The sequence below is a fragment of the Dendrobates tinctorius genome, unplaced genomic scaffold (assembly GCF_039654945.1).
Source record: "Dendrobates tinctorius isolate UK_male_01 unplaced genomic scaffold, ASM3965494v1 ptg000232l, whole genome shotgun sequence".
NCBI classification, from domain to species: domain Eukaryota; kingdom Metazoa; phylum Chordata; class Amphibia; order Anura; family Dendrobatidae; genus Dendrobates; species Dendrobates tinctorius.
Genome location: NW_027361899.1, coordinates 7994394 through 8021606, shown reverse-complemented (window position 1 = coordinate 8021606; position 27213 = coordinate 7994394). Strand labels below are relative to the sequence as shown.

General features: G+C 44.1%; 2 long non-coding RNA genes across 2 annotated transcripts in view; one reads left to right on the top strand and one right to left on the bottom strand.

Moving 5' to 3' along the window:
* Positions 1-4725, bottom strand: part of LOC141060038 (uncharacterized) — a 37786-nt gene extending 33061 nt beyond the window's left edge. The window contains exon 1 of the long non-coding RNA XR_012222651.1: positions 4517-4725. This is a non-coding gene — a long non-coding RNA (uncharacterized lncRNA). The remainder of the gene's footprint in view (positions 1-4516) is intronic.
* Positions 4726-5896: 1171 nt separating this feature from the next.
* Positions 5897-26927, top strand: LOC141059982 (uncharacterized). The gene is made up of 6 exons (XR_012222636.1): positions 5897-6034; positions 7078-7192; positions 23056-23140; positions 24596-24661; positions 24746-24857; positions 26357-26927. It is a non-coding gene; the product is annotated as an uncharacterized lncRNA (long non-coding RNA).
* Positions 26928-27213: the final 286 nt, after the last annotated feature.

The following is a 27213-nucleotide window of genomic DNA, read 5'->3' as shown; positions in this document are numbered from 1 at the left end:
GTGGAGCAACTACTTCAGCCCATCTGTCCAGCGGTAAGTGCTCATGTTCTGTGTTACGTTCGAACACGGTGAGGTAAGCTTCCACATCATCGTCTGCAGTCATTTTAAGTAAAGTCTTCTGTACGGCTTTCTGCGCACTAGCAACGCTTTGTGCACGGTCCCCCTCCTCTCGGGGCTGCCGAGCCAAGGCCTGCTTTATTGCATCCAACTGCTCTTGCTGAATATGGTGCTGCTGCTCCAGAGCCTTCTGGAAGTAAGTATTAGGCCTCATACCCATTGGCGATTAAAAAAACAGTCCGATTTCTGGACTGGAAAAAAGGGTGGAGTGTTATGCCAGTGTCCTGCGATTTCTATGAGATTTTTTATTTTTCCATCCGTTTTTTTCCCCAGCAACTCTTTTTCTACAGTCATTTACAGGACCATTTACAGTGTTGTATACCACAGAATGGTGATGCATCCGCTAAAAACGGATGGTCCGTTTTTGGTGCTTTTTTTAAATCGCACCCATTGACTTGTATTGGCAAAAATCGCTCCAAATCGCGCAGCATGCTGTGATTTTTTTCTCAGACCGATTTTGGCTGAGAAAAAAAAAAAAAAGAAATCGCAAGTGAGATGTCACCCATTCACTAACATTGGTCAGAGTGCAATCCGATTAAAAAAAAAAAATCGGATTGCAATCGTCCGGTTTTATCGCTAATGGGTATGAGGCCTTAGTCTGCTGTTGTTGAACATTTGCTTGCAATAACTGTTTCACTAGTTCCTCCATTTTACTGGACTCTTGGCTCTTCAAAAGCACCGGAGCTTTCAACCAGGACATACACAGAGCGTTTTCTCCGCTGTCACAGTTCAACAGCCACAATTGCCCGCATTCGAAACACCATTTGTTGGGAATATATATATATATATAAAGCTCAGCTGGGATCTCTGCTTTGGCACAAGCGGGTGGCTATGGACTCACAACAGCAGTCTAGCGAGTTCCACACGGATATGGGCACGGCGTATTTTATTGTGCACATTGGGCATTCAATGTTACACATGCCAAACATGAAATAAAATGTCCAAGGTCGTCTGGCCTCTAACTAACAATAGAAGCTAACTACAAAATAAACCTATACAACAACAAAGCAGTCCATGTACTCTTAGGCCATGTGCAGACGATGCAGATTTCCAGCGGGAGAGGAAAAAAAAAGAGGGAATATGCTGGACCCATCAGGAATCAAAACCTGGATTGAACGTGTGGACGGGGAACCACCAGTCTTTTCCACGCTGATCACTAAAGAAACCAGGACCAGATTACAGTGAAAAAAGCCAGCTTCACTATCAGTGCAGGGAGACATATGAAATGAAACGGGGGAAATACATCTGCTTTCTAGTACCTCTCCCCTTGGCACCTCACAATAGATATAGATAGATAGATAGATAGATAGATAGATAGATAGATAGATAGATAGATAGATAGATAGATAGATAGATAGATAGATAGATATAGATGTAACTGTATCTATAGCCACAATAGTGTCGTCTTGTTTCTGAAAACCAAGAACAAGTAATTCATAATTGACCTTCTGTATGATTTGTATTCCTGAATAGCTGGATGGAATTATCCATCACTATAGTTATAGGTACTTGAGTAGAAGCTCAGAAACATTGGGGATGCTGCCTCAATTTGTTGTTTTTTGTTTGTTTTTTTTATCTATTATCTATCATCTATGTGATTTCTCTGATATTTCCTCTCGCTCGGTCTGATCACGTTCTCTATATTTGCTCTGCCCGTTACCTTCCCTTCGTGTCACCACTGACCCAGTTCCAGCGCTGGATTTCCAGTCTCTGAGCCTCATTTTTCTCTATATAGATCTTTTCTTCGTCCCTAGAAGTGTCTTTCACAATGAGGGGGACGTGACCGCGTTACCCTGGGACTTCATCGCACACAGTTTGTTGCTCGCCGCCCGCCTTCCGATGGGTTATCTGCGGTGACCCGGCTCATCAGGCCACGGACTGGACTAGCTCCAAGGTTCAGCGCATTCCTCCTTATCTTGCCTGGAGGTTTGGGATAAAATGTTTCTGTTGATTGTATTTTATTAATGGCGGGACATGACGGCGACCATGTACGGAGCAGAAAATCTGCATGAAGACCGGAGCCGATGAAAGTATAACCAGAACCCACGGCCGCATCGTCAGAGGGCAGCACCGACCTTTCCGGTTGTATTATGGACTCCTCACAATATGCAAAGCTTATATCTTAAAGGGATATTGCAGCTTTAAGGTGTGTGCACATGTTGTGGATTCGGGTGCGGATCCGCAGCAGTTTTCCAAGTGATGTACAGTACCATGTTATCCTATGCAAAACAAAAACCGCTGTGCACATTTCCAGAAAATTCCATGCGGAAACGCAGCAACTTATTTTCCACAGCATGTCAATTCTTTGTGCGGATTCCGCAGCGGTTTTACACCTGCTCCATTGTAGGAATCCACAGGTGTAAAAATTCAGGCGAAATCCGCACTAAATCCACGGGAAATCTGGAGGAAAAACGCAGGCATTTTGACCTGTGGATTCTGCAGATTCCGCACAGACGAATCCACATCGTGTGCACATACCCTCACCGTGTTCTCATCAGTGAGGAGACAATTAGTGGAAATTCATCAGTTTTACTCAAATTTGTCCAGGAAATTTGATTTTCTTCTAATTTATTCAAAGCGAATGAAATGTGCATCACTATGGTCTGAGAAGTCATCGAAGCCTCAGAATAGGAAATACAGTCATATGTAAAAGTTTGGGCACCCCTATTAATGTTAACCTTTTTTCTTTATAACAATTTTGGTTTTTGCAACAGCTATTTCAGTTTCATATATCTAATAACTGATGGACTCAGTTATATTTCTGGATTCAAATGAGGTTTATTGTGCTAACAGAAAATGTGCAATCTGCATTTAAACAAAATTTGACCGGTGCAAAAGTATGGGCACCCTTATCATTTTCTTGATTTGAACACTCCTAACTACTTTTTACTGACTTCCTGAAGCACTAAATTGGTTTTGTAACCTCATTGAGCTTTGAACTTCATTGCCCGGTGTATCAAATCATGAGAAAAGGTTTTTAAAGTGGCCACTTGCAAGTAGTTCTCCTATTTGATTCTCCTATGAAGAGTGGCATCATGGGCTCCTCAAAACAACTCCCAAATGATCTGAAAACAAAGATTATTCAACATAGCTTTTCAGGGGAAGGATACAAAAAGTTGTCTCAGAGATTTAACCTGTCAGTTTCCACTGTGAGGAACATAGTAAGGAAATGGAAGAACACAGGTACAGTTCTTGTTAAGCCCAGAAGTGGCAGGCCAAGAAAAATATCAGAAAGGCAGAGAAGAAGAATGGTGAGAACAGTCAAGGACAATCCACAGACCACCTCCAAAGACCGGCAGCATCATCTTGCTGCAGATGGTGTCACTGTGCATCGGTCAACAATACAGCGCATGCATAACGCCTTTTTGTATGACCAAACAACTCAATCTTTGTTTCATCAGTCCACAGGACCTTCTTCCAAAATGTAACTGGCTTGTCCAAATGTGCTTTTGCAGACCTCAGGCGACTCTGTTTGTGGCGTACTTGCAGAAACGGCTTCTTTCGCATCACTCTCCCATACAGCTTCTCCTTGTGCAAAGTGCGCTGTATTGTTGTCCGATACACAGTGACACCATCTGCAGCAAGATGATGCTGCCGGTCTTTGGAGGTGGTCTGTGGATTGTCCTTGACTGTTCTCACCATTCTTCTTCTCTGCCTTTCTGATATTTTTCTTAGCCTGCCACTTCTGGGCTTAACAAGAACTGTACCTGTGTTCTTCCATTTCCTTACTATGTTCCTCACAGTGGAAACTGACAGGTTAAATCTCTGAGACAACTTTTTGTATCCTTCCCCTGAAAAGCTATGTTGAATAATCTTTGCTTTCAGATCATTTGAGAGTTGTTTTGAGGAGCCCATGATGCCACTCTTCATAGGAGAATCAAATAGGAGAACTACTTGCAAGTGGCCACCTTAAATACCTTTTCTCATGATTTGATACAACTGGCTATGAAGTTCAAAGCTCAATGAGGTTACAAAACCAATTTAGTGCTTCAGGAAGTCAGTAAAAAGTAGTTAGGAGTGTTCAAATCAAGAAAATGATAAGGGTGCCCATACTTTTGCACCGGTCAAATTTTGTTTAAATGCAGATTGCACATTTTCTGTTAGTACAATAAACCTCATTTGGATCCAGAAATATAACTGAGTCTATCAGTTATTAGATATATGAAACTGAAATAGCTGTTGCAAAAACCAAAATTGTTATAAAGAAAAAAGGTTAACATTAATAGGGGTGCCCAAACTTTTACATATGACTGTATATAGTATATAAATTATATCTTCTCCCCTGCGTCTCAGGGATCACCTCCTAACATAAACCTGAGTGTGATCCCTGTCCCCCCTCCCTTCGTCCCTAGATGGATCCGAGAGTGATCATGTGCCTAAGCCCTGGCCTTCAACTTACCCTGTCTAGTGTGCAGACAAGCAAGACACCAGTCCTATTACTAGAGACATGAGGAAGGTGCAACAAACAGTGGGAAAAGGCACAACAAATAACACTGCTTAGCTTCTCCAACAGGGAACTTCACTGCTGCAGCAGGCGCAGCCACCTCAGCTTATCCAGAGCCAGGCTCCTCCAAGGAGGTCAGCATAGATGATCTATAACCTGCAAGGAATGAAGCTAGCAGTGGGTTTATATAGTGAAAGGGGGAGGTCACAAGGTGCTGCAGCTGAGCACTCAAGCTCCACCTTCACAGCCAGAAGAGAAAGGGTCCTTAACCCTTTCAGCACTGAATGAAAGTCCTCCAGGAGTCACATCAGGATGTGTCACCTGTGGCCATAAGTATTTTAATTCATAATAGATAGACTAAAAGCAATAGACTCATAATGTATTCAATTATATCAAACAACTGAATATAATGCACAGGTATACGAGGAGTTAAGGTACAATATCAGCAGAGCAGCTTGTATGGACAGTGAGGAGCGTAAGGAGAGAGAGACATATGTAGGGTGTCCCAAGTGGAATGTGAACACTGTCAAACATAAACCGCCCAAATAACTACTGAAACAATTAGGCTATGTGCACACGCTGCGGATCGGTTTTGGCCGCAGCAGTTCTGCAGACAGTGTACAGTAGCATGTTATCCTATGGGATTTACAATTTTCTGTGCACATGCTGCGGATTTTTAACTGCGGAAAAGCTGCGGTTTTGAATCCGCAGAAAGAAATGACATGTCAATTCTTTGGTGCGGATTCTGCTGCGGTTTACCATCTCCTCCATTGTAGAGGTGATAAACCGCAGGTAAAACCGCAGACCAATCCGCAGCGTGTGCACATAGCCTTACATCCATGATGTAATCCTGAGGGTAAGTGCACACGTTGCAGATTGTGCTGTGGATTTTTCCGCGCGGATTATGCAAAATCCACAGGTAAATCAGTTTATCTGCGGTTTTTCCCTGCGGTTTGACATCTGATCATGGAGCAGGTGTAAAACCAACTCGGAATCCGCACAAAGAATTGACATGCTGCGGATTAGAAACCGCAGCGAATCGGCGTGGAAAAATCCGCAGCATGTGCACAGCGTTTTTTGTTTTGCATTGATTATAATGGTTCTGTACAACGCAACAGAAACTGCTGCGGATCCGCAGGACCAAAACCGCTGCGGAACCGCAGTAGAATCCGCAGCGTGTGCACATACCCTTAGTGTCCTCACGTCTCTGCCACCCCAACACGCGTTTCTGCCTCCTTCATCCGGGGGGGTGTTGGGGAGTACATGAGTCTATAAAGTGTAAGTAGACCAATAGCTTACAGGAACACAGTCACCCGATTAAGTCCATACATATGATTGGCCACGAAGTGCCGGACTTTAAGAGCAAGTATGGTTATTGCCATCCCCTGAGTAATGTGGTCTCCCAGCTACCAGTCGATGGAACGCAAACACAGACCAGAGGAGACAAAACCAGCGCATGAGCGAATTGTGCACGTAAGGAAATGATACACACTAAATGGATTGTTTCAAACTAAGTAATAATTGTATGAATAGAAGAGCTAAGATCTAGAAAATCCCCCTAAATATTCCTTGCTCCACAATAACTAACCACCTACAAAAAGCCAATATGGTAATACGGTAAGATTAATTACGACCTATAACAACCAGTGGGGTAATTTAGCGTTAATTACTAAAAAAAACATTGGAAAGTCCTCCAGGCGGATCCCATTCTCCACAAGATACTTTCCTACAGACCAGTGTTCCCCAACTCCAGTCTCAAGAGCCACCAACAGGTCATGTTTTCAGGATTTCATTAGTATTGCCCAGGTGATGGAATTATTGCCTGTGCAGGTGCTGGGCCATACTAAGGAAATCCTGAAAACATGAACCGTTGGTGGCTCTAGAGGACTGGAGTTGGGGAACCCTGCTATAGACCTTCTATTACAGCAAGAAGAAAAAAGAACTTATGTCAACTCCTTGTCCGAAGTCAGTATAGCCCACCCATTGATCGAAACTAAGAACATCAAGTGTTTCTACCCATGCGGTCATTGCAAAGCTTTCCTGAACCTGATTAAAAGCAAAGGACTCTGGAGTATGGAAGGTACCAGAAGATATGAGATCAAACAATACCTTACGTAGAGTTGTCTACCATGCACCATGCCATTGTGACAAAATATACATTGGTATGACAACCCAAGAGCTAAAAGTACGTGTAAGAGAACACATTAGTGATACTGACACGGCAAAGAGCACCTTGGAAGAAAATCTCAAGAGCTTACCAAAACATTTCCAACGGTTCCACCAGTCAAATTGGAAACTACTTACCAGCCGAGGCATCGATCAGGTCTTTTTAGGTAGAAGAGGGGGTAACGTGTCCATAGTCTTGGCCCAGGTGTATCTATAGATTGGGTACAGTTTAAGTGAGAACTTTAGCTTTCGTTCATCTTTATGGGGTTTTCTTGTTTCATCTCTTTTTAGTAATGCTTTTAAAGACTTTTTTTGCATTGATATTTATTCTTATTGTTTTTGACCATTAGACTCTAATGGAGGAGAGACGTTTACTTACCCCTCTGGCTATTCTGCATCTTCTATGGGTGAAGATATGAAAATTGCTGCAGAATATCCAGTATCCGACCATTCCTTTACCACTCTGTGAGTATATGGCTGCGAGTTGTGAGGACATTACATCTAATATATGAAGCTCAATGTATGTGTGTATGTGTGTGTGTATGTCCGGGATAGGCATCCGCACCGTCGCAGCTACAGCCACAAAATTTGGCACAGTCACACGTCTGGACCCCGAGAGCGTCCTAAGCTATGTTGTGAGGCGAAATTTTAACCCCGCGCGTTCCAATTCACCAAACAATTTTGCCCCTATCTACATAATAAGGAAAAAGTGTGTGCGCGTCAAGCCCCGCCCCTCATTATGATGTCATAATGGTTGACTATGAGATGAAGGATGTGTGATGGGTATATGGGCACGGGACTATGGGATGGAGGATGTGTATGATGAGTATATGGGCACTCGACTATGGGATGGAGGATATGTATGATGAGTATATGGGCACGGGACTATGGGATGGAGGATATGTATGATGAGTATATGGGCACTCGACTATGGGATGGAGGATGTGTATGATGAGTATATGGGCATGGGACTATGGGATGGTGGATATGTATGATGATTATATGGGCACTCGACTATGGGATGGAGGATATGTATGATGAGTATATGGGCACTCGACTATGGGATGGAGGATATGTATGATGGGTATATGGGCATGGGACTATGGGATGGAGGATATGTATGATGAGTATATGGGCACTCGACTATGGGATGGAGGATGTGTATGATGAGTATATGGGCATGGGACTATGGGATGGTGGATATGTATGATGATTATATGGGCACTCGACTATGGGATGGAGGATATGTATGATGGGTATATGGGCATGGGACTATGGGATGGAGGATGTGTATGATGAGTATATGGGCATGGGATAGAGGATATGTATGATGGGTATATGGGCACTCGACTATGGGATGGAGGATATGTATGATGAGTATATGGGCACGGGACTATGGGATGGAGGATATGTATGATGAGTATATGGGCACGGGACTATGGGATGGAGGATATGTATGATGAGTATATGGGCACTCGACTATGGGATGGAGGATATGTATGATGAGTATATGGGCACGGGACTATGGGATGGAGGATATGTATGATGAGTATATGGGCACTCGACTATGGGATGGAGGATGTGTATGATGAGTATATGGGCATGGGACTATGGGATGGTGGATATGTATGATGATTATATGGGCACTCGACTATGGGATGGAGGATATGTATGATGAGTATATGGGCACTCGACTATGGGATGGAGGATATGTATGATGGGTATATGGGCATGGGACTATGGGATGGAGGATATGTATGATGAGTATATGGGCACTCGACTATGGGATGGAGGATGTGTATGATGAGTATATGGGCATGGGACTATGGGATGGTGGATATGTATGATGATTATATGGGCACTCGACTATGGGATGGAGGATATGTATGATGGGTATATGGGCATGGGACTATGGGATGGAGGATGTGTATGATGAGTATATGGGCACTGGACTATGGGATGGAGGATATGTATGATGGGTATATGGGCATGGGACTATGGGATGGAGGATGTGTATGATGAGTATATGGGCACTCGACTATGGGATGGAGGATATGTATGATGGGTATATGGGCATGGGACTATGGGATGGAGGATGTGTATGATGAGTATATGGGCACTCGACTATGGGATGGAGGATATGTATGATGGGTATATGGGCATGGGACTATGGGATGGAGGATATGTATGATGGGTATATGGGCATTCGACTATGGGATGGAGGATATGTATGATGGGTATATGGGCATGGGACTATGGGATGGAGGATGTGTATGATGAGTATATGGGCACTCGACTATGGGATGGAGGATATGTATGATGGGTATATGGGCATGGGACTATGGGATGGAGGATGTGTATGATGAGTATATGGGCACTCGACTATGGGATGGAGGATATGTATGACGGGTATATGGGCACTGGACTATGGGATGGAGGATATGTATGATGGGTATATGGGCACGGGACTATGGGATGGAGGATATGTATGATGGGTATATGGGCACGGGACTATGAGATGGAGGATATGTATGATGGGTATATGGGCACGGGCCTATGGGATGGAGGATATGTATGATGGGTATATGGGCACGGGCCTATGGGATGGAGGATATGTATGATGGGTATATGGGCTCTCGACTATGGGATGGAGGATATGTATGATGCGTATATGGGCATGGGACTATGGGATGGAGGATATGTGTGACGGGTATATGTGAACGTGACTATGGGATGGAGGATATGTGATGGGTATATGGGCACTGGACTATGGGATGGCGGATATGTATGATGGGTATATGGGCACTCGACTATGGGATGGCGAATATGTATGATGGGTATATGGGCATGGGACTATGGGATGGAGGATGTGTATGACTGGTATATGGGCATGGGATTAGGGGATGGAGGATATGTATGACTGGTATATGGGCATGGGACTATGGGATGGAGGATATGTATGATGGGTATATGGGCACGGGAATATGGGATGGAGGATATGTATGATGAGTATATGGGCACGGGACTATGGGATGGAGGATATGTATGATGGGTATATGGGTATGGGACTATGGGATGGAGGATATGTATGATGGGTATATGGGCACTCGACTATGGGATGGAGGATATGTATGACTGGTATATGGGCACGGGAATATGGGATGGAGGATATGTGTGATGGGTATATGGGCACTCGACTATGGGATGGAGGATATGTATGATGGGTATATGGGCACGGGCCTATGGGATGGAGGATATGTATGATGGGTATATGGGCACTCGACTATGGGATGGAGGATATGTATGATGCGCATATGGGCATGGGACTATGGGATGGAGGATATGTGTGACGGGTATATGGGCACGGGACTATGGGATGGAGGATATGTGATGGGTATATGGGCACTGGACTATGGGATGGCGGATATGTATGATGGGTATATGTGCACTCGACTATGGGATGACGAACATGTATGATGGGTATATGGGCATGGGACTATGGGATGGAGGATGTGTGATTGGTATATGGGCACTCGACTATGGGATGGAGGATATGTATGATGGGTATATGGGCACGGGACTATGGGATGGCGAATATGTATGATGGGTATATGGGCACTCGACTATGGGATGGAGGATATGTATGATGGGTATATGGGCACGGGACTATGGGATGGAGGATATGTGATGGGTATATGGGCACTGGACTATGGGATGGCGAATATGTATGATGGGTATATGGGCATGGGACTATGGGATGGAGGATGTGTGATGGGTATATGGGCACTCGACTATGGGATGGAGGATATGTATGATGGGTATATGGGCACGGGACTATGGGATGGCGAATATGTATGATGGGTATATGGGCACTCGACTATGGGATGGCGAATATGTATGATGGGTATATGGGCATGGGACTATGGGATGGAGGATGTGTGATGGGTATATGGGCACTCGACTATGGGATGGAGGATATGTATGATGGGTATATGGGCACGGGACTACGGGATGGCGAATATGTATGATGGGTATATGGGCACTCGACTATGGGATGGAGGATATGTATGATGGGTATATGGGCACGGGACTATGGGATGGCGAATATGTATGATGGGTATATGGGCATGGGACTATGGGATGGAGGATGTCACTGTGTGATGGGTATATGGGCACTCGACTATGGGATGGAGGATATGTATGATGGGTATATGGGCACGGGACTATGGGATGGAGGATATGTATGATGGGTATATGGGCACGGGACTATGGGATGGAGGATATGTATGACGCAGGGGTGAGATTCAGCGGGTTCTCCCCGATTCGGTGGAATCGGTTGTTAAAAAAGCAGCCGGTTCCCCGAACCGGGGAGATCCAGAGCCGCGATCCGGTCCTGCAGGCAAGGAGGGAGGCGGAGGAGAGGAGGACTATCTTGCTCAGCCTCTGCAGCGCTGGAGCGGATACGGCGCGGGCTGGCGCATTGATACAACGCACAGGCACATGAGTCACGTGATGTCGTGCTCTGTCTGCTGCTGAGTCCTGGACAGACAGAGCACGACACAGCACACCCCGGCGGCGGCGGCGCGCACAGTGCGCACTGATTCATTTCTGGTGCTGAGGCAGATGCAGTGCGTGCGGCTGTTATTGGCGGGTAAATCTGGAGGAGCTCGCTGGAGGAGTTACTACCGCCGCTGCCCAGTGAGCTGCCTGAGCCTGCCCTCAGCCCCTGGAGGACACTAGTCTGTGTGTGTGTATGGTACACAACACAGGCCAACACCAGGTCAGTTGTTTTGATATTCTGTATGTGCATTGCTGCTGCCTATTGGGGGCCTGTGTGTGCTGTGCTGCCTACTAGGGACCTGTGCCTGCCTATTGGGGACCTGTGCCTGCCTTGTAGGGAACAATGCTGCCTATTGAGGACCTGTGCTGCCTATTAGGGACCTGTGCCTGCCTATTGGGGACCTGTGCTGCCTATTGGGGACCTGTGCTGCCTATTAGGGACCTGTGCTGCCTATTGGGGACCTGTGCTGCCTATTAGGGACCTGTGCCTGCCTATTGGGGACCTGTGCCTGCCTATTGGGGACCTGTGCCTGCCTATTGGGGACCTGTGCTGCCTATAGAGAACAATGCTGCCTATTGGGGATCAGTGCTGCCTATTGGGGACCAGTGCTGCCTATTGGGGACCAGTGCTGCCTATTTGGGACCTGTGCTGCCTATTTGGGACCTGTTGTGCCTATTTGGGACCTGTGATGCCTATTGGAGACCTGTGCTGCCTATTGGAGACGTGTGCTGCCTATATGGAACAATGCTGCCTATTGGAGACGTGTGCTGCCTATAGGGAACAATGCTGCCTTTTGGGGACCTGTGCTGCCTATTGGGGACCTGTGCTGCCTTTTGGGGACCTGTGTACTGTTCTGATCTCATTCCAATTTATTTTTTTTTTTCAACTGTTTGACTGCGCCCCTACCTGTATATATTTGAGGAAAAGGTGCGTGTAAATGGGTGTGGCGTAAAATGGGTGTGGCTTAAAATGGGTGTGGCTTTCCTACACACAAACACAGAACCTGTTGTTAAAAATTTGAATCCCACCACTGGTATGACGGGTATATGGGCACTGGACTATGGGATGGCGGATATGTATGATGGGTATATGGGCATGGGACTATGGGATGGAGGATATGTATGATGGGTATATGGGCACGGGACTATGGGATGGAGGATGTGATGGGTATATGGGCACTGGACTATGGGATGGCGAATATGTATGATGGGTATATGGGCACGGGACTATGGGATGGAGGATATGTATGATGGATATATGGGCACGGGACTATGGGATGGTGGATATGTATGATGGGTATATGGGCACGGGACTATGGGATGGAGGATATGTATGATGGGTATATGGGCATGGGACTATGGGATGGAGGATATGTATGATGGGTATATGGGCACGGGCCTATGGGATGGAGGATAATTATAATTTGCTATAACTAACCACAGTTAGTTACTATGCCCGGGCAGCGCCGGGCTCTTCAGCTAGTAATATATAAAATATGAAATCGATGGTTTATGTTCAGTATTCCTGATTTACGGAGGACTTATCACTGATTGCTGATCTGCCGGCTCTGTTAACTTTTGATGAATGAATCATCGTTACTGACGTTGATGTTGGCAATAAACTCTAAATATCTATCCCATTACACAGAAGTGATTGTGCTGACAATGAATATTTATAAATACCACTGTCACACCAGACACATGTATGTTTTTTCCTGTTTTTACCTTCCCTATGTTTTACATCTCATTTTTTACATTTTTTGCACTATTTGCCTTCCCTCTCCTTATTGCACTGCACATTTTCACACCATATCTCCTTTCCCTCTCTTTTACTTAATTATATACTTTTCTATTTTTTTTTATATTCTACATCCAGAATTTTTTTCCTGAGGAGACTTCACTCTGCATGACGCACTTTATTTATATCCCCCTCTAGTTATTACCACGTATTGACTTATTCACACCTATATTATATACTCCTGTATGTTCTATTGCTGCTAACACCTACTCATTATATACACTACTCATTATATGGTCTCTATATAATCCACACCAGTATAGACACATATTGTTACATATCTTCATGGACTCATGGCAGCACAATAGATGTAATGATCCTTTTAGATATTCTGTTCATACAATTATTACTTAGTTACGAACAATCCCTTTAGTATGGATCATTTCCCTTACATACACAATACGCTCCGTTGTGTGCATGTGCTGGGTTCGCCTCTACAATGCCTGCGCCTACGTTCCACCAACCCGTAGCTGGGAGACCACATTACTCAGGAGATGACGATAACCACAGAAACACCTAAAGACTCTGCCTCTGGAAACTATTGGTCTACCTACAGTTTATAAACTCATTTACTCACAATCTCCAGCACACCCCCTGATGAAGCAGAGCGAAACGCAAGGAACCAGCAGGAACACTAAGGATTCCATCATGCATGTAAAGTTTCAGTTTATCTTTGACAGTGTTCACATTCCACTAGTGACAGCCCACTTACATCTACCTCATTATACTCCTCACTGTCCATACAAGCTGCTCCACTCTGGATTAACTCCTCGTGTACCCATGCGATAAATGCAGCTCTGTCTTATGATTGAATGTATTATGATGTTTTTAATATTTACTGTATATTATGAAATAATATCTATACGTCAGCAGGTAAGGAGGGACTTTGGGCTTTCTTTATGCCTTCATATCCTCTTGATGAGCGTTTTATAGTAGCAGCAAAATAAATGAGATTTCTAAAATCTTAATTTTTTTTTAAGCAGCATGTGAACTCTTTGAAATCCCTCCCCATTGAGATCAAGGAGAGAAAAAAAACAGCGTTTTACGCACAAATTCCCTATAGAAAAAAGTGCAAAAAAATGCATAAAGAAGGTACCATTTAATACAGAATGGGAATGGCTGCCGCATTTTTTTCAACGGTTTTCAGAACTGTTTTTGCAGAAATGCTGCGTGTGAACAGGTACAGTATATGGGAGGATTGCTATGATTTGTTATTTTCATGCAGTTTTGGAAATCAAATCCAGGAGAGGATCATAAACAGACGACAGCTGTAAAGAAAAGGCTGAAACTAATTATCCTTAATCCACTTTTACCATTTCCCTATAAAAATCACATAAAAACCTGAATGTGTGAACACAACCTAAGATTGTAATGGGAAACTTTTATCCTGCGTGTATTTCTGCACCAAAGAGCGCAGCCGGATCAGGAATGGGATGTGACACCAAAGAAGCAGAAAGGATCGCGAGAAAACAAAGCGGCATAAAAAAAGGTGAAAATCTGCACATGAATGGAGCAACACTTAGAATCATAGAATCATAGAATCATAGAATCGTAGAGTTGGAAGGGACCTCCTGGGCCATCTGGTCCAACCCCCTGCTCAAAGCAGGATTCGCTAAATCATCCCAGTCAGATGTCTGTCCAGCCTCTGTTTGAAGACTTCCATTGAAGGAGAACTCACCACTTCTCGTGGCAGCCTGTTCCACTCATTGATCACTCTAACTGTCAAAAAGTTTTTTCTAATATCTAATCTGTGTCTCCTCCCATTCAGTTTCATCCCATTGCTTCTAGTCTTTCCTTGTGCAAATGAGAATAAAGTTGATCCTTCTACAATGTGACAGCCCTTTAGATATTTGTAGACAGCTATTAAGTCTCCTCTCAGTCTTCTCTTTTGCAAACTAAACATTCCCAAATCCTGCAACCTTTCCTCATAAGACAGGGTTTGCAGACCGGTCACCATTCTGGTCGCTCTTTTCTGAACTTGCTCCAGTTTGTTGATGTCTTTTTTAAAATGTGGTGCCCAAAACTGGACACAATATTCCAGATGAGGTCTGACCAAAGAGGAGTAGAGGGAAATAATGACTTCACGTGATCTAGACTGTATGCTTCTGTTAATACATCCTAGAATTGCATTTGCCTTTTTTGCTGCTGCATCACACTGTTGACTCATATTCAGTCTGTGATCTATTAGTATACCCAAGTCTTTTTCACATGTGCTGTCACTTAGCCCTATTCCTCCCATTCTATATATGCTTTTTTCATTTTTATTGCCCAGATGTAGTACTTTGCATTTCTCCCTGTTAAAAACCATTCTGTTAGTTGCTGCCCACTTCTCCAGTTTATTTAAATCTTTTTGAATCCTCTCTCTCTCTTCTCTAGTATTAGCTATCCCTCCTAGCTTTGTGTCATCAGCAAATTTAATCAGTTTACCCTCAATTCCTTCATCTAAATCATTGATAAAGATGTTGAACAATACAGGGCCCAGGACAGAGCCCTGTGGTACCCCACTTGAGACATTCTTCCAACTGGATGTGCAGCCATTTACGACCACTCTTTGGGTCCGATCACTAAGCCAGTTATGAATCCACCTAACAGTTGCCTTGTCCATTCCATACTTAGTCATTTTTTCAATAAGGATTGTATGAGAGACTTTGTCAAATGCTTTGCTGAAGTCAAGATATACTATATCTACAGCATTTCCTTGATCCACCCAATCAGTGATACCGTCATAGAAGGAAATTAAGTTAGTCTGACATGACTTATTAGTTAGAAACCCATGCTGACTCTGTTTAATCACTTCATTCTTATCCAGGTACTGACATACATGTTGTTTAATAATTTGTTCAAAGATCTTTCCTGATATAGAAGTCAGACTCACCGGCCTATAGTTGCCTGGGTCCAACTTCTTCCCCTTTTTGAAGATAGGAACAACATTTGCTCTTCTCCAGTCTTCTGGCACTTCTCCTGTTCTCCAAGAATTTTCAAAGATTATGGAGAGGGGTTCAAAAATTTCTTCTGCTATCTCCTTCAGTACTCTGGGGTGTAATTCATCTGGACCTGGAGACTTGAATTCATTTAGGTTAGCTAAGTGTTTCCTCACTATCTTTCTGTTTATAGATATCCTGGATTCTTCTATTCCCTTAATAGGACAGTGAATAACAGTTGATGTTGCATTTCCTTTCTGAGAGAAAACAGATGCAAAATAGGAATTTAAAAGTTCAGCCTTCTCAACATCCTGTCTTACCATTTCATCATTTTCATCCTGTAAAAATCCTATAGCATCTTTGACTTTTCTTTTACTTTTGACATATCCCCAAAATCCTTTATTATTGCTTTTGACATCTCTTGCAAGCCTCAGTTCATTTTCAGCTTTAGCTAATCTGATTTGTGCCCTGCAGGTTCTGCAGACAGCATTATATTCTTCTTTAGATATGCCTCCCTCTTTCCATTTTATAAACATTTTTTTCTTCCTTTTTAGCATGTGCTTAAGTTCTGTGTTCATCCATCCTGGTTTCCTTAAATGCTTCCTATTCTTCCCTCTTTTCGGAATTGTTAACAACTGTGCTTTGAGAATTTCATTTTTCAAGATTTCCCATCCTTCCTGGACATTTTTGTCTTTAAGGATATCCAGCCATTGGATCCCTCCAATTCTCTTTCTGAATCCCTTAAAATCTGCCTTTCTGAAATCTAACCTTGACGTCTGAGTCTTCACAGGTCTTCCACCTCTAGTAATCCAAAATTCTAAAATAGCATGGTCGCTACCTCCTAGGGTCCCAGCCACTTTTACCTCCTCAACCATTTCCTCCCTGTTTATAAGGATTAGATCCAAGGTAGCAGTTCCCCTTGTTTTCTCCTTTACCTTTTGGAAGATAAAGTTGTCAGCAAGAGAGGATAAGAATTTCCTTGACCTGTTAGTTTTGCCTGAGAGAGATTCCCAACAAATGTCTGGATAGTTGAAATCTCCCATGACAACTATGTCATATTTTTTGGAGAACTTGGCCATCTGATGCATAAAGAGTTCATCTATATCTTCGGCTTGCACAGGCGGCCTGTAGTAAATGCCTACAATGGTGTCCTTTCCATTGTTCTGTCCTTGTATTCTTACCCAAACAGTTTCCACAGAACTCCCAGTCTCTGAAGCTTCAATCTCTGTGCAGATATACGCGTTTCGAACATACAATGCGACACCCCCTCCTCATTTATTAAGTCTGTTTCTTGCAAATAAGTTGTATCCTTCTAGTCTTGTATTCCAATCATGTGTATTGTCCCACCAAGTTTCAGTGATTCCAATTACATCATATTTCTGTTCCTGTGTTAGTAGTTCCAATTCTCCTTGTTTGTTGCCCATGCTTTGTGCATTAGTATAGAAACATTTTAGTTTGTGATTGGTTTCTCTTTCTCCAATATTTTTATTAATTAGATTCTTTCGTCTTTGTTCTTCCTTTCCACTTCTAATAGCAGAGTTCTCAATAGCATTTGTCAGGTCTATGGCTTTTTCTGGTCTTTTGCTTCCCTTCCCATGTTGTTCTAGTTTAAAGCTCTCCTTACAAGTGTAGCAAGGCGACTTCCAAATACATGCTTTCCAGTCTTCGTAAGGTGCACCCCATCTCTAGCAAGTAGTCCATCGTATAAGTAGTTCACTCCGTGATCCAGAAATCCAAATCGTTGCTGACGGCACCATCGACGTAGCCAGTTGTTCACCTGCAGAATCTTATTCCACCTCCTTGTTCCATGGCCATCCACTGGGAGGATGGAAGAGAAGACCACCTGCGCTCCCAGTTCTTTCACTTTCTTGCCTAAGTCTTCAAAGTCTCTGCAGATGGTTTCCAGGTCGTTTCTTGCGGTGTCATTTGTCCCCACATGTAGTAGCAGGAATGGGTAGTCATCTGTAGGTCTGAAGAGTCCTGATATCCTGTCAGACACATCTTTAATTTTTGCACCTGGAAGACAGCACATTTCTCTTGAAGTTATATCCGGTCTGCAGATAGCGGCCTCTGTTCCTCTCAGCAGGGAATCCCCCATGACCACCACTCTCCGTTTCTTCTTCACAACATTTTTCTTTCTCCATCCAGGAGGACTCTGAAGGCGTACAAGGTTGCTGTTTGTTGGCAAAGTCTTATCCTGATGTATTTCTTCATCGTTTTCCTGCGTGAGAGCCTGGTACTGGTTCCTGAGCTGTATGGGTGCTGACTGCCTCCTGATCCTCCTGCTTCTCTGGGTCACATGTCTCCATTCCTCTGTTTCTTCAGGTGCACTTTGAATTTCTTCTCTTTCTGTAACATGAAGAGATAATTCTGCTCTGTCCAAGAACTCTTCACCTTCCTTAATGATCTTCAACGTAGCTAACCTCTCTTCGAGATTTTGCAACTTTTCCTCCAACAGGGACACAAGCTTGCATTTGTGGCATGTGAAGTTTGGCTTTTCCACTGGTAAGTCTGTGAACATGTAGCAAGAAATGCAGCTCACCAAATGGCTCCTGGCCTCTTCCATCTTGAGATTTCTTAAAAACGATGAAAGATGAGCCAAATTTCGGCACGCGGTTTTTCCGATTTCCTCTTTTCAGCTGCAACGGCCAAAACCCAGTGATCGTTGAGCTCGCGGAGACTCTTCACTTATCCCAGAAGGCACTGGGAATATGCAAATGATCTCCTCAAGACTCTTCCCCTGGTTTTCTGATTTCCTCTTTTCAGCTGCAACGGCCAAAACCCAGTGATCGTTGAGCTCGCGGAGACTCTTCACTTATCCCAGAAGGCACTGGGAATATGCAAATGATCTCCTCAAGACTCTTCCCCTGGTTTTGAAGCTGCTCGTGCAGAGAACGAGCTCACCATGAACGCCATGGTCACACAATGTGTGCCTATTGCCATTCATTTCATGCAATTTTGCTAAATTGCTATAAAGTCACCAAAGTGTTTACTGTGATTTCAGAAATTGGTGGCGGCGTGATTGAATCATGTGAACATGGATTAAAGAAAGAAAAACGCCAAGAAAAGCAGAAACAACTGACGTGCCTCTTGGGATTAAAGTTGGCATTGCAAATCAATTAACACATGAAAAAGGGCGCAAAGCGTTAGCCCTGTATTCTCAGCAGTGTTCTGATGTTTGCTTGTAAAAACCACAAAACTAAAAAAAATACATTATGTGCACAGACCCTAATGAAGACGACAGAGATCAGGGCCGTCTTCTGGTATTTTCTACGTGAGATGAAGCGGCAGATCGCATGAAGGACGTGTCACTCCGATCAACTCTTCCTGGACACACTCGTATGGAATCACTGGAAAAACATTTCCCTGTTCTGGAGATCATTGGGGTCCCAAACCGATCTAACAGTTATTACCTGTCCTCTATATAAGAAGTAACTTGACCCCTTTAATCATTTTACATCTGGCCCTATTCCACCTGGAAACTTGCTGACAATTAGGGAAGAATCAGACGGGCGTAGAACTTGGACGAACGAGGATCACAACACAATGCTCGGACTGGCTGGTGTCACGCTGGGGTGGGGAGAGCTGCTGGCCAGTCCGAGCATTTTCCTGGTTTCCAATCTTACTGTGCAGCAGGCTGCCTCTCACCCGGTCACTGGTCTAATGTGAGATTTGTTCTAACGAGGAGAAGGCAGGTGAAGACATGTTCAGAGTTTCTTTTTCTTTTATTTAAATATTTGTGAGAAGGAACCATTCTAAGACTTCCCGTCCTCTTCCCGTCTCAGAATCTCTCGGACGCTTCTCATTAGCCGCTGTTCTATTCTCCGGAATGAGTCTTCAGCCGGTGCGTCTTTGTGATGCGGGCTTCATTATCTGGTAGTTACTTACATTGTATCACTCATTAATGTCCATTTCACCGGACTAAAGGGAAGTAGAGGAGATCTGTTTCTCTTATGAATCTCCCAAGACAGAATATTATGGTAATGTCCTGAGCTGCCCTATTCAACCATTAAAGATGATGAGAGGAATAATGGTGGGAAAACAGCGGCTGTACAGCAGTGGTCAGCGTCCGTTGCAAACCTGGATGAGAAGCAATGCAAGAAAATACTGTCATACTGGTCCGTCATGTATGGATGAGACACATTATAACAAATACTGTCATACTGCACCGTATCTCATCCATACATCTCATTAATACATTTATAGATGAGAAACACTGCAACAAATGGACTGGAATATAAGGAAGAAATATAATGGACTATAATGTATGGATCAGATACGTTAATAAATAAGATACAATGTAACAAGCATTGTAATACTAGACTGTATCTCACACACATAACTCACCAATATATCAATGGATTAGATATAATGTAACCAATACTATAATACTAGACTGTAGAGTTTGCCTATGTCAAGTAGATAGCTGGTTGTGCAGCTGTACTGTTTGTGTATGTTATGTACATGTCACGGGTGTGTCAGAGGCTGCAGACCGTCGCACTGCATCTGGCTGCAGAAGGTCTCAGCAGTTTGCTTTGCTGACACCTTCCTGGTTCTTCTGACTCTAGGACCCAGTGGCAACCTTTCCCAGGCTCCAATTGACACACATGGACTGGGGTGTTTATAACTCCCAGCTTGCTGATGAAAGTTTGCTGGTGATATTTCCATTTCCCTGTTGAGGCTTGGAGCTATAGCAGTCGGCTAGCGTCCTCTTTGATGTTTAGAGGACGTCTCCGTTTTTCTCTGACTCCGCTCAAGCTAAGTGTTCCCCTTTTTTATCTACTATATTTGTCTTAAGTTATAGCAGGGATCAACCAGTGCTTACCCCGTCCTTCCCTAAGCAGGGCTTATTGCTAGGGTCAGTCAGAGATTAGATTCCTGCTCGGCGATAGGTTCAGAACCTATATAGGGATGCTTAGGGCAGACAGAGTGACGTTAGATTTGCCTAGTGGTCTTCACTCCCCGCTTCCCTAGTTTTAGGCTCCCTTCCCCTAATCCCTTTGTGTTGCACTTAGTCTTTCCTACACCGTGCGTGACAGTACATAACTGGCTGTGCTGCTGTAGAGTTTGCATATGTCAACTGGTTGTGCTTCTACCTCCAGCACAGATCTGACAGTGACAGAGAGAAACATCCATATCTTCAGATCACACCAGCTGTAGATAAGAAGGCAAACATCCTTGGACACTCTGCACGGGAAGGTAGAGGAATCAAACTCTTCAACATCAGTGTCTACAAGTGCAGGGGAGAAGAGATCCCCCATGACCTGGGAAATCAGTCTAGAAATGAAACATGGAGGCAACTGGAAACAGCAGCACCTTGAATATACAAGCCTCACATCTATAATGAATTACTCAGAGGGGACATTTCTGTAGAAGAATAGTCTAAGACTAAGGGTGTGTTATAAACTGCAAATCAGAGGGTATGGGATTGTGTTACTGAAGAAAGATTGCAGTGTGAAAGATAATGCAACATTTGTAACATAACACAGCAACTAAAATATGTATCACTTTTATTGTCAGCTGTGTCCACTGCCTTTAGTCACTAAAATTCTTACTTTCTTCCACCACCACTAGGGGAAGCTCCTTGGAAATATTAATCTACATTTACACAGGGTTTTAGCTGCAGGGAGTGCGGAAGTAACAATCACTGAGGGGTCCTGTGACACCAGTATAATAAGGCTGACCCATGTAGGTTCTTGCCTCTAAGAGCACAGGGGTCCACTCCTTTGGGGGCCCCACGTAGACCACATACAAGTGCCGCTATCATATCATTCTAGGTCTCCCCATATTGCCATTACCTGGCCTCTAATACTCTGGGAAGGTTGGGTGACTTCTGTTGGATGGAGGCCTGGAGACGCTTTGAGAGTTTGGGTGAATTCTGTGGGACGGAGGCCTGGAGACATTCTGAGAAAGTTCGGTGACTTCTTTGGGACAGAGGCCTGGAGACCCTCTGGGAAGGTTGGGTGACATCTGTGGGACGGAGGCCTGGAGACCCTCTGGGAAGGTTGAATGACTTCTGTGGGACGGAGGCCTGAAGACCCTCTGGGAAGGATGGGTAACTTCTGTGGGACGAAGGCCTGGAGACCCTCTAGGAAGGTTAGGTGACTTCTGTGGGAAGGAGGCCTGGAGATGCTCTGGGAGTTTGGGTGACTTCTGTGGGAGGGAGGCCTGGAAGCGCTTTAGGAGTTTGGGTAACGTCTGTGGAACGGAGGCCTGGAGACCCTATAGCAAGGTTGGGTGACTTCTGTGGGACAGAGGCCTAGAGACCCTCTAGGAAGGTTGGGTGACTTCTGTGGAACAGAGGCCTGGAGACCTTCTGGGAAGGTTTGGGGACTTCTGTGGGATGGAGGCCTGGAGACCTTCTGGGAAGGTTGGGTGACTTCTGTGGAATGGAGGCATGGAGACCCTCTAGGAAGGTTGGGTGACTTCTGTGGGATGGAGGCCTGGAGACCCTCTAGGAAGGTTGGGTGACTTCTGTGGGATGGAGGCCTGGAGACCCTCTAGGAAGGTTGGGTAACTTCTGTGGGATGGAGGCCTGGAGACCCTCTAGGAATATTGGGTGACTTCTGTGGGATGGAGGCCTGGAGACGCTCTGGGAAGGTTGGGTGACTTCTGTGGGATGGAGGCCTGGAGACCCTCTGGGAATGTTGGGTGACTTCTGTGGGATGGAGGCCTGGAGACGCTCGGGGAGTTTGGGAGACTCAGTGTTTTGTGACCTCTGCTCCTTAATAGAGTTCAGTGGAATTTTTGTGAACCCTGGAGCAGAACATTAGAAATAATTAGCGCATCTGTCTCCCAGTGGAGAATATTTACTCTGTAGACGTCGCCGTATGTTTGGTGTTTAGAAGGATAGTGATCCGGAGCTGGCACAGGATAAATGAGCTGCTCACGACGTGGCGACACGCTGGGACGTTTTAATTAGATCGACTGTCTTCATTTTGATTATAAGGCAGTAAAAAATTATTGCAATTTGCCAGTTTTTTCTTTCCTTCATCTCTCGTGCTTCAGGCTGAACTTTGCCTTGTTTATTTCCCAATTTATATCAATAGAAACAAAGCAAACAGGAATAACGCAAATGTGACATCGGCAGGACGGGGCATTCATCGCACAGGTACAGAGAGTGCACAGCAACAGGTAATGGGAAAGCTCTGCAGGGGGCCGCTGGTTGGCTAGCGCCCACAGCTGGTCGCTGTGTGTCACTATGATTCCAACACAATATAGCTTCACTTATGCATTGTGTGACAATAATCCATTGTTATTACATTACCCTGTATAGAGCTGCTATTCCAGCACTATATGGCGGTATTAATTTATGCATTGTTTTGTGATGCCTTCTTGTAATTACATTACTCTGTATGGGGCTGCTATTCTTGCACTATATGGTGGGATTTATTTATGCATTGTGTGGTGAAGCTCCATTGTACTTACATCACTATGTATAGACCTGCTATTTCAGAACTATATGGCGGTATTTATGCATTGTGTGGCGCTGCTCCATTGTTTTTACATTACTCTGTATGGAGCTGCAATTCCACACTATATGGTGGTATTTATTTATGCATTGTGTGGTGCTGCCCCATTGTAATTACATCACTATGTATAGAGCTGCTATTTCAGCACTATATGGCAGTATTTATGCATTGTGTGGTGCTGCTCCATTGTTTTTACATTACTCTGTATGGAGCTGCAATTCCACACTATATGGCGGTATTTATGCATTGTGTGGTGCTTCCCCATTGTTATTAAATTACCCTGTATGGAGCTGCTATTTCAACATTACCTCTATATGGCGGTATTTATTTCCACGCAGTTTGACACTGATATTCTCTTAATAGATTATGTGTAGAACTGTTATTTGCCGGCTGTATGATGGTTTTCTTTCAGTACTTCATGGCGTCATTTATTGAGAGATCACCTTAATTTTGCAATAAATGGTGGTGGTATTAATGTATTGATGTGATTCTCCACAATTAGGGCAAATTCCGCTGTCCTGATTTTTACCTCTATTACCTCCCATTGTCAGCTGGAGTCTCCCCAATAATTGGGGTATCTGGTCCTTGTAATTTGAGTCATAGAAACAGTGAGTGACTGCACCCCTATTCTCAGAAATAGCGGGGTCTCGGTAATGATAATAGATATGTCATTACAGTAGAAGGGGATGAACCTTATGCAAAAAACAGGGATCAAAGCATCATATGAAGCCAAAATGTCACAATCAAAAAGTAAAAGTCCTGATCCAGTGTCAGATAAAAAAGCCGCAGGTCTCACAGACTGGAGACACAAACTGACTTTTCTTGAATTTTGTTTTTTTTTTTCACCTTTTCACCCCACTTGGGATTATTCTGCTGTTTCCCAGGACATTAGATGATAAAATGAATGGTTTTATTGAAAACTATAACTTGTCCTGGAATAAAACCATCCCTCCCATGGCCATGTCAATGGGTGGCTAAAAAAAAGTTACTGCTCTTGAAAGAAGGGGAAGAAAGAATCGAAGAGGAAAAAATAAAAACTGCCCGGTTATTAAGGGATTAATCGCCGGAGAATCCCTTTAACTGAAGTAATTCCTATGTTATTCCTTGATTTCCACAGATAACTCTGTACCCGCTCCTATAACGGCACAGACTTTGCCTAGAATGCTCCGCTGCTCCTGCTCAGGTGGGTTCATGCCGGCCGCACATTCCCAGAGGTTACGATGTTTGGGTTTATAATGACATTTTAATGGGTTTTATCTCCTGGCAGAAGGTGTCGCCTCCTCCGGGTGATGACTCTGATGAAGAGTTATTAGAAGTACAAGATATAATGTCATAAGAGCCTGCCGGAGAATATCAGACAGCGCGCGGGAATGCAGGAGGTACGACCGGCACAAAAGCCAATGCTAGTACTATGGATAACGGTAATATTTATTAGTACTCACAGGCGGTTGCGGGATTTATAAACAATAATGAACATATAATATAAAATGTGATCTCTGTATAATGAAAAGTTCTGCAACTTTCGAATAACTTTGCATCAGGATTTATTAGAGATACTCGAAGTTCCCAAAGTTCTATTTGGGTCCGATTCGCCTTTGATTTGCATTGAATCTATTTTGCCCTGATTTACCCAATATATTTACTATATTTTACTATACTCCAGACCCCAAAACATAAGACAAGGGAGGTGAGAGCAGGGATTAAAAGAACATAATAAAGCATTATACTGACCGCGACCTCCGCTGTTCTGCTCTCGCAGATCCTCCAGGATCCTGAATACCAGACCTCGTGCATGTACGATGCTGACTAGGATGCACGCGCGTCATTGATGTTTATGATCTGCGTCACTCTGCGGCACAAGGTCTAGTAATCAGAGCTGAAAGACTGGAGGGAGTGATTGGAGGACCGGACAGGGAGCTGCAAGAGCAGGACAGGCCTGCAGGCAAGAATTATATTCAGTATGTATACAGTTAGGACCAGAAATTTTTTGACAGTGACCGACTCTTTGTGATTTCAGCTCTGCAGGCCGCTATTTTTGCAACTGAAGTGGAGACAATCATGTTTAATTAATTAAGGGGTTGAACCAAAATCTCTTGTGAAATTTTCAGGAATTGCAGCTATTTTCCTACAAAGTCTCCTCATTTGAGTGGCTCAAAAGTAATTGGACAAATAACCCTTTGTAGAGAATCCTTTACAGCAATGACGGCCTGAAGTCTGGAGACCATGGACATCAGCATCGCTGGTCTCTGGTGTGAGGCTTTGTGGTAATGAGGGCCTGAAGTGTGGAGGCCATGGACGTCACCATCACTGGTCTCCTCTGGTGCGAGGCTTTGCAGCAATGGCGGCATGAAGTCTGGAGGCTATGGACGTCACCATCTCTGATTTCCTCCGATGTGAGGCTTTGCAGTAATGATGGCCTGAAGTCTGGAGACCTTGGACATCACCATCGCTGGTTTCCTCCAGTGTAAGACTTTGTAGTAATGACGGCCATGGATGTCAGCATCACTGGCCTCCTCTGGTATGACACTTTGTAGTAATGATGTCCTGGAGTCTGGAGGCCATGGATATCACCATCACTGGCTTCCTCCGGTGTAAGACTTTGTAGTAATGACGGCCATAGACGTCACCATCACTGGTCTACTCTGGTATGAGACTTTGTAGTAATGACGGCCTGGAGTCTGGAGGCCATGGACATCACCATCACCGGTCTCCTCTTGTGTGATGATTTGTCACCTTAACTGCAGTGACTTCATGTCTTGCCTGTTTGTGCCTGTTTCTGCTCTCAGTTTTGTCTTCAGCCTGTGAAATGCAGCTTGACTTGCTGAGATCTGGTGAGGACTCGGCCATTGCAGAATATTCCCTTTCTTTGCTTTCGCAGGAAGTTTTGGGTCATTGTCCATGTGTCTTGTGAAGCTTCGTCCAATCATCCTTGCTGCATTTGGTTGAATCTGAGCAGAAAGTCTCGCCCTGTACACGCAGGATTCATCCGGCCACTCCTGTCTTCAGTCAATCATCAATAACCTCTACAGTAGTGACCGGTGCCATTGGCAGCCATGAAGGTCCACGCCATCACTCCGCCTCCATCATGTGTGACATAGGATGTGCCGAGGATCAGGAGCCACTCCAAACCTTCTCCAGACTTTTTTCTTCCAACATTCTGGCAAATTTTGATCTTCGTTTTTCTTTTCCAGAACTGGGCAACTTCTTAAGATTTTTTTGGGCAAAGTCTAATCTGGCCTTTCTATTTTCTGGCTTATCAATGGTTTGCACCCTGTATTGGTTCATATGAAGTCTCCTTTTAATGGTAGACTTAGACAATGACTTCCAGGAGAGATGCTGTGAAGGGGTTTTTCTTCACCATGGGAAAGATTCTGCTAACATCCACCACTGCTATCTCCCATGGACGTCCAGGTCTTTTTGAGTTCCTAAGCTCACCAGAGCGCTCTTGACTGATTTATTTGACTGCTCCTAACCTTTCTGCGTTCTCTCTGATTGATTTTTTTCCTTTTTTCAGATTAATGATGTTCTGTTTCTCTTCCATTGAGAGTTCTTTTGGCCGTATGTTGTGGGTTTATAGCAAAAGCTTTTAGATGCAAATGGCACACCTGGAATCAGCTCCAGACCTTTTACCTTCTTAATTGATAATGGATTAACAAGGGCAAAGCCCATGCCGCCTGTTAAAAGGCTTTTGAGATAATTGTGCAATTATTTTTGGTCCCTTGAAAAGGAGACAGC